The 9,212-nt window shown below is 36.1% G+C and overlaps 1 non-coding gene across 1 annotated transcript; it reads right to left on the bottom strand.

Annotated features, from left to right (window-relative positions):
• Positions 1-7,322: 7,322 nt before the first annotated feature.
• LOC148570013 (small nucleolar RNA R71) lies at positions 7,323-7,426 on the bottom strand. Its single transcript, XR_015908284.1, has one exon. It is a non-coding gene; the product is annotated as a small nucleolar RNA R71 (small nucleolar RNA).
• Positions 7,427-9,212: the final 1,786 nt, after the last annotated feature.

Below are 9,212 nucleotides of genomic sequence, written 5' to 3' on the forward strand. Positions count from 1 at the left end.
CTTTAATTGTGCTTGAATGTGAAAACATGCTTTTTAGGACTCAAAATAGCTAAATTTAATTCACCTTGATTCTATTAGATGCCTTGATATGTTTGTTAAGTGATTTAAGGTTTAGGAGGCAAAGATTGGATCAAGGGAATGAAGAAAGAAAGCATGAAAAGTTGGAGAACTCATGAAGAAATGGAAGAACCGGAAAGTTGTCAAGCCGACCTCTTCGCACTTAATCGGCCATAACTTGAGCTACAGAGGTCCGAATGATGCGGTTCCAGTTGGGTTGGAAAGCTAACATCCGGGGCTTCGAAACGATATAAGATTTGCTATGGTTGAACCGCGCATGGTGACGCGTACGCGCATAGTACGCGCACGCGCCGTTGCTGCCACCTGGTTCACTTAAAACAAAACGTGGCCAGCGAATTCTAAAGCCTTGTGGGCCCAATCCAACTCATTTCTGATGCTATTTAAGCCAAGGATTGAAGGGGAATGAACATACTTTTACATACTTTTCATACTTTAGAAGTTAGTTACCATTAGTTTAGTTTTAGCTTAGTTTAGTAGTGAGAGTTAGTTTCTAGAGAGAGAAGCTCTCACTTCTCTCTAGAATTAGGATTAGAATTAGGTTTAGTTTTTAGATCTAGATTTTAATTCATGCTTTCATCTCCTTCTACCTTTCAATTCCTTGTTGTTACATTCATTCTTCTTCTATTCTTTTGTTGTAATTTCCTTTATGTTGTTCTTATGTTTTGTTGTAGATCTACTTTTGCTCCTTCTATTTTCTTTCAATTCAATTAGAGGTAATTCATAATAATTGTGTTCCTTTTGATTGTTGTTGTTAATTCATTGCCATAATTGTTGTTAGATTCTATTTTTGTTACCAATTTACTTTGCTTTTCTTTTATGCCTTCCAAGTGTTTGATGAAATGCTTGGTTGGATTTTAGTATAGATTTTACTCCTCTTGGCTATGGTAGAGTAATTAGTGACGCTTGAGTTATCTAATGTCTTTGTTGATTGATAATTAGAAGTTGCTAATTGATTTAGATACCACTAAAGCTAGTCTTTCCCTTGGGAGTTGGCTAGGACTTGTGGAATCAAGTTGATTTATCCACTTGACTTTCTATTAGAGGTTAACTAAGTGGTAGCAATGAACAATTCTCATCACAATTGAGAAGGATAACTAGGATAGAACTTCTAATTTTCACACCTTGCCAAGAGCCTTTTATAGTTTATTTTCATTGCCATTTACTTTTCATGCTTCTTGTCCAAAACCCCAAAATAACTCATAACCAATAACAAGACACTTTATTGTAATTCCTAGGGAGAACGACCCGAGGTCCAATACTTCGGTTTATAAATTTTAGGGGTTTGTACTAGTGACAAACACTTTTTGTATGAAAGGATTATTGCTTGGTTTAGGAACTATACTTTACAACGAGATTTCATTAGTGAATTTCTAAGCCGTCAAAAATCCGTTCGTCAAGCAAATAGGCAAGCCAAAACAATTGCATACTCACACAAAACATACAAGTGCATATGATGCATGTTTGTCCTATAGCCCATGAGTCTCATCTGTTGGCTATCTAGCCAAACCTAACATGTCTGGTAGCAAACCCTGGATAGTTTCTGCATGCGCGCATCCCTAAGAGTTTATGCATATATATATAATCAATCATTTATCATCTCATTGGGAGAATCCAGGGAGTTAAAGTGTTAGTCACATCTTGCAACGGAGGGTCAACAGAGTATCGAGTCTCAACCTAGAGCAAGTGATGGCAAGCCACTGCATCTACCCAGGAAAATTCGTGTCTCAGATAATTGCAAATGCATATGCCACATGGATCTTTCAGTCATAATTCATCAATATCATCATCACCCTTATTCATATCTCATACAATCACAATTCATTATTATCATCATCATTCTTATTCATATCTCATACACCTTTACCCATATTTTAATAATTCAAATTTTCACTTCACCAATCTTCCTCAATGTCAACCTAACTCCCTTAATAGGTTCGCTTTCTTTCCTAAGCCTGACACTAGTTATCGGACCTCAAATAGGGGTTACAGATATTTGAAAAGCTAGAGGAATGGTTAAAAACTAAAAAATTGTAATTTTCAGCATAACAGGGGTTATGGGTATGCCAGCCACCTGCCGCCTACGCGAGAATTTGTAAAAAGACAGTGTCGTCACTACAACAAATAAGGGTTTTCGCAACAGTCAAAAACTGTTGTCGTAGATTGAAAAACCGTTCCTAAAACTTTAGGCAACGCTTTGACAACGGTTTTTGACCTGTGGTATATGCGGCCGTTACCAATGCTCAAAGGCAACGGTTTTTTACCTAAGGTAACGGTAACAAAAAAATTGTTGCCAAAATTATTGGTATAGACAATGGTTTTGAAAGAAAATTTTAAACAACGGTTTCGAACCGTTACTCAATAAGCAATGGTTTTAAACCGTTCTCTTTCATGATCCAACGGTTTAAAACCATAACTGGATAGGCAACGGTTTTAAACTGTTGTAGTTTTATTATTCACAAAGCCAACGGTTTTAAAGCGTTACCGTTGGTGTGTTTTTTGGCAACGGTTTTAATACCATTACCATTTTATAGTCGTCTAAGACAACGATTTTAAGGCGTTACCATTGGTGTCGTTTTTTGACAACGGTTTTAAAACCTTTGCCTTTTGTGACTTTTAACAACGGTTTTTTGTAGTTATATATTTTTTATTTACAATAATTTTCTCCTGTTGCATTAAAATTAATATTCCAACTATTTTTTTAATTTAGTGTCAATAAATAACCTTAACTATTTGAATCAAATTACTAAAAAAAATTAATTGAATATTTACCATCAAATTTGATTTTTAAAGTATTCTATAAGATTCATACATATTTGTGACCTATAAAAGAGATTTTAGAAGTCAAATAAACTAAGATACTTTAAAATCACATCATAAGAGTCTAAGTCATAACCATATCTAATCATAAAGAAAAGAGATTGATATATTACAATAGTAAATAGATTCCTCATCATCTTCACAAATTGGTGGTTTTTACTCTCTAGTATTTGATCTTCACAATTTGTGTGATTAAGTTCTCTCTCTCCTTCATAATGATTTTCCTGTGAATAAAAAGATTAGCAAATTAAATATAATGTTAAGCCTAATGCTAATAATCGAAGGAATGGAAGTTTGATTTAGGCTTATGTTGAGCGGATAATTTATACGCTTTTTGGCATTGTTTTTAGTATGTTTTTAGTAGAATCTAGTTACTTTTAGGGATGTTTTCATTAGTTTTTATGTTAAATTCATATTTCTGGACTTTACTATGAGTTTGTGTATTTTTCTGTGATTTTAGATATTTTCTGGCTGAAATTGAGGGACTTGAGAAAAAATCAGATTCAGAGGTTGAAGAAGGACTGCTGATGCTGTTGGATTCTGACCTCCCTGCACTCAAAATAGATTTTCTGGAGCTACAGAACTCAAAATGGCGCTCTTCCAATTGCGTTGGAAAGTAAACATCCAGGGCTTTCCAACAATATATAATAGTCCATACTTTGCCCAAGTTTAGATGACGCAAACTGGCGTTCAACGCCAACTCTCTGCCCAATTCTGGCGTCCAGCGCCAGAAACAAGTTGCAATGTGGAGTTCAACGCCCAAACTGGCACAAAAGCTGGCGTTCAACTCCAAGAATGACCTCTCCACGTGTAGACTTCAAGCTCAGCCCAAGCACACACCAAGTGGGCCCCGGAAGTGGATTTATGCATTAATTACTTACTTCTGTAAACCCTAGTGACTAGTTTATTATAAATAGAACTTTTTATCATTGTATTCGAAAGTCTTGGCTACTCCGGTTCCCCTCTGGGGCCGAGACCAATGAACTCCATTATCACTTATGTATTTTCAACGGTAGAGTTTCTGCACTCCATAGATTAAGGTGTGGAGCTCTGCTGTTCCTCAAGGATTAATGCAAAGTACTACTGTTTTCTATTCAATTCAACTTATTCAGCTTCTAAGATATTCATTCACACTTCAACTTGAATGTGATGAACGTGACAATCATCATCATTCCCTATGAACGCGTGCCTGACAACCACTTCCGTTCTACATTAGATTGAATGAGTATCTCTTAGATCTTTTAATCAGAATCTTCGTGGTATAAGCTAGATTGATGGCGGCATTCATGAGAGTCCGGAAAGTCTAAACCTTGTCCGTGGTATTCCGAGTAGGACTCTGGGATTGAATGACTGTGACGAACTCCAAACTCGCGAGTGCTAGGCGTAGTGACAGACGCAAAAGGATAGTAAATTCTATTCCAGTATGATCGAGAACCTCCAAGATGATTAGCCATGCAGTGACAGCGCATCGGACCATTTTCACATAGAGGAATAGGATGCAACTAACGACAAGGGTGATGCCTCCAGACGATTGGCCGTGCTGTGACAGAGCATTTGGACCATTTTTCCGAGAGGATTGAAAGTAGCCATTGGCACCGGTGATATCCTTACATAAAGCCAGCCATAGAAAGGAGTAAGACTGATTGGATGAAGACAGCAGGAAAGCAAAGGTTCAGAGGAATGAATGCATCTCCATACGCTTATCTGAAATTCTCACCAATGATTTACATAAGTATTTCTATCCTTATTTTAGTATTAATTTCGAAAACTCCATAACTATTTTATATCTGCCTGACTGAGATTTACAAGGTGGCCATAGCTTGCTTCATACCAACAATCTCCGTGGGATCGACCCTTACTCACGTAAGGTTTATTACTTGGACGACCCAGTGCACTTGCTGGTTAGTTATGCGAAGTTGTGAAGATATGTTTAGACCATGGTTCTGTGCATTTGTTTTTGGTGCCATCGTCAGGGAATCAATTTCGAACAATAATTCACAACCTGAGTAACAATTTCGCATACCAAGTTTTTGGCGCCGTTGCCGGGGATTGTTCGAGTTTGGACAACTGACGGTTCATCTTGTTGCTCAGATTGGGTAATTCTCTTTTCGTTTTCTTTTCAAAAAGTTTTCAAAAATCTTTCAAAAAAATCTTTCAAAAAAATTTTCTCTTTTGTTTACAAAAAAAAAATTTTTAAATAAAAATGTTTTCAAAAATATATTTTTCTTCAGAATTTTTAAGAATGAATTCTAGTGTTTCAAGAAGCATGTTGAAGCCTGGCTAGCTGTAAAGCCATGTCTAATTCTTCTGTAGGGCATGTTAGGCTTGTCATGTCTGAGTTACATACTAAAGCTTGGCTAGCTATTAAGCCATGCCTGACCCTTTGATTGGAGCTTTAGACTAAAGAGCATAAGATTCCTGGAATTCATATTAAAAATTTTGGAATCCTTATTTTTGTTTTTCAAATAATTTTCGAAAAAATACAAAAAAATTAGAAAATCATAAAAATCAAAAATATTTTTTGTGTTTCTTGTTTGAGTCTTGAGTCATGTTATAAGTTTGGTGTCAATTGCATGTTCATCTTGCATTTTTCGAAAAAATTCATGCATTCATAGTGTTCTTCATGATCTTCAAGTTGTTCTTGGTAAGTCTTCTTGTTTGATCTTTGCATTTGCATGTTTTGTGTCTTTTCTTGTTTTTCATATGCATTCCTGAATTCTTTATGTCTAAGCATTAAAGAATTCTAAGTTTGGTGTCTTGCATGTTTTTTTTGCATTAAAATTTTTTCAAAAATGTGTTCTTGATGTTCATCATGATCTTCATAGTGTTCTTGGTGTTCATCTTGACATTCATAGCATTCTTGCATGCATTCATTGTTTTGATCCATGACTTTCATGCATTGCATCATTTTTCTTGTTTTTCTCTCTCATCATAAAAATTCAAAAATAAAAAAAAATATCTTTCCCTTTTTCTCTCTTAAAATTTCGAAAATTAGATTTGACTTTTTCAAAAATTTTTAAAATCTAGTTGTTTTTATGAGTCAAATCAAATTTTCAATTAAAAAAAATCTTATCTTTTTCAAAATCTTTTTCAAAAATCAAATCTTTTTTTCAATTTTTTTAGTTATTTTCAAAAATTTCAAAAATTTTTTTCAAAAATTTTTTTCTTAATTTTACATCATATTTTCGAAAATAACATCATCAATTAATGTTTTGATTCAAAAATTTCAAGTTTGTTACTTACTTGTTAAGAAAGATTCAAACTTTAAGTTCTAGAATCATATCTTGTGATTTCTTGTGAATCAAGTCATTAATTGAGATTTTAAAAATCAAATCTTTTTCAAAAACTAATTTCTATCATATCTTTTCAAAAATATCTTCTTATCTTACCTTTTTCAAAAAAGTGATTGCAAAATATCTTTTCTAACTTCCTAACTTCTTATCTTTTCAAAATTTGTTTCAACTAACTAACTAACTTTTTTTTGTTTGTTTCTTACCTTTTTCAAAACTACCTAACTAACTCTCTCTCTCTAATTTTCGAAAAAATCTTCCCTCTTTTTCAAAATTTCTTTCTAATTAGACTAATTATTTTATTTTTTATTTGAATTTTCGAAAAACTACTAACCTTTTTCAAAAACTATTTTCGAAAATCACTAACTCTTTTTCAAAAATTATTTTCAAAAATTCTCTCCTCCTCTCATCCCCTTCTATTTATTTATTCATCTACTAACACTTCTCTTCATCTCACATCTCTGCTCCTATCATCACTTTTGTGTTTGGATTCTTCATTCTTCTTCACCCCTATTCCTTTTCTTCTTCTACTAACAATAAGGAACCTCTTTATTGTGACATAGAGGATTCCTCTTCTTTTCTTTTTCCCTTCTCTTTCTTATGAGCAGGGACAAAGAAAAAGGCATTTTTGTTGAAGCTGATCCAGAACCTGAAAGGACTCTGAAGAGAAAACTAAGAGAAGCTAAATTACAACAATCCAGAGACAACCTTATTGAAAATTTCGAACAAGTAAAGGAGATGGCAGCCGAACCCAACAACAATAATGCAAGGAGAATGCTTGGTGACTTTACTGCACCTAATTCCAATTTACATGGAAGAAGCATCTCCATTCCTACCATTGGAGCAAACAATTTTGAGCTGAAACCTCAACTAGTTTCTCTGATGCAGCAGAACTGCAAGTTTCATGGACTTCCATCTGAAGATCCTTTTCAGTTTTTAACTGAATTCTTGCAGATCTGTGATACTGTTAAGACTAATGGAGTAGATCCTGAAGTCTATAGGCTCATGCTTTTCCCTTTTGCTGTGAGAGACAGAGCTAGAATATGGTTGGACTCTCAACCTAAGGATAGCCTGAACTCTTGGGATAAGCTGGTCAAGGCTTTCTTAGCCAAGTTCTTTCCTCCTCAAAAGCTGAGTAAGCTTAGAGTGGATGTTCAGACCTTCAGACAGAAAGAAGGAGAATCCCTCTATGAAGCTTGGGAGAGATACAAAGGACTGACCAAAAAGTGTCATTCTGACATGCTTTCAGAATGGACCATCCTGGATATATTTTATGATGGTCTGTCTGAATTAGCTAAGATGTCATTGGATACTTCTGCAGGTGGATCCATTCACCTAAAGAAAACGCCTGCAAAAGCTCAAGAACTCATTGACATGGTTGCTAATAACCAGTTTATGTACACTTCTGAGAGGAATCCTGTGAGTAATGGGACGCCTATGAAGAAAGGAGTTCTTGAAATTGATACTCTGAATGCCATATTGGCTCAGAATAAAATATTGACTCAGCAAGTCAATATGATTTCTCAGAGTCTGAATGGAATGCAAGCTGCATCCAACAGTACTCAAGAGGCATCTTCTGAGGAAGAAGCTTATGATCCTGAGAACCCTGCAATAGCAGAGTTAAAATACATGGGTGAACCATATGGAAACACCTACAATCCATCATGGAGAAATCACCCAAATCTCTCATGGAAGGATCAAAAGCCTCAACAAGGCTTTAATAATGGTGGAAGAAACAGGTTTAGCAATAGCAAGCCTTTTCCATCATCCACTCAGCAACAGACAGAGAATTCTGAGCAGAATCCATCTAGCTTAGCAAATTTAGTCTCTGATCTATCTAAGGCCACTATGAGTTTCATGAATGAAACAAGGTCTTCCATTAGAAATTTGGAAGCACAAGTGGGCCAGCTGAGTAAAAGGATCACTGAAATCCCTCCTAGTACTCTCCCAAGCAATACAGAAGAGAATCCAAAAGGAGAGTGCAAGGCCATTGAATTAATTACCATGGCCGAACCCATAAGAGAGGAGAAGGACGTGAATCCCAAGGAGGAAGACCTCCTGGGACGTCCATTGATCAATAAGGAGCTTCCCTCTGAGGAACCTAAGGAATCTGAGACTCATCTAGAGACCATAGAGTTCCATTGAACCTTCTTATGCCATTCATGAGCTCTGATGAGTTATCCTCTTCTGAAGAGAATGAGGATGTTACTGAAGAGCAAGCTGCCAAGTTCCTTGGTGCAATCATGAAGCTGAATGCCAAATTATTTGGTATTGAGACTTGGGAAGATGAACCTCCCTTGTTCACCAATGAACTAAGTGATCTGGATCAACTGACATTGCCTCAGAAGAAACAGGATCCTAGAAAGTTCATAATACCTTGTACCATAGGCACCATGCTCTTTGAAAAGGCTCTGTGTGACCTTGGTTCAGGGATAAACCTCATGCCCCTCTCTGTAATAGAGAAACTGGGAATCTATGGGGTGCAAACTGCTAAAATCTCATTAGAGATGGCAGACAATTCAAGAAAACAGGCTTATGGACAAGTAGAGGACGTGTTAGTAAAGGTTGAAGGCCTTTACATCCCTGCTGATTTCATAATCCTGGATACTGGAAAGGAAGAGGATGAATCCATCATCCTAGGAAGACCTTTCCTAGCCACAGCAAGAGCTGTGATTGATGTGGACAGAGGAGAATTGATCCTTCAATTAAATGAGGACAACCTTGTGTTTACAACTCAAGGATCTCTCTCTGCATCCATGGAGAGGAAGCATAAAAAGCTTCTCTCAAAGCAGAGTCAAACAAAGCCCCCACAATCAAACTCTAAGTTTGGTGTTGGGAGGCCACAACCAAACTCTAAGTTTGGTGTCAAACCCCCATATCCAAACTCTAAGTTTGGTGTTGGGAGGTCTCAACAAAGCTCTGCACATCTGTGAGGCTCCATGAGAGCCCACTGTCAAGCTATTGACATTAAAGAAGCGCTTGTTGGAAGGCAACCCAATGTTTATTTATCTAATTTTATTTTTGTTT

Source organism: Arachis ipaensis, chromosome B3 (genome assembly GCF_059453495.1).
Source record: "Arachis ipaensis isolate K30076 ecotype BB chromosome B3, ASM5945349v1, whole genome shotgun sequence".
In the NCBI taxonomy this organism is placed as follows: domain Eukaryota; kingdom Viridiplantae; phylum Streptophyta; class Magnoliopsida; order Fabales; family Fabaceae; genus Arachis; species Arachis ipaensis.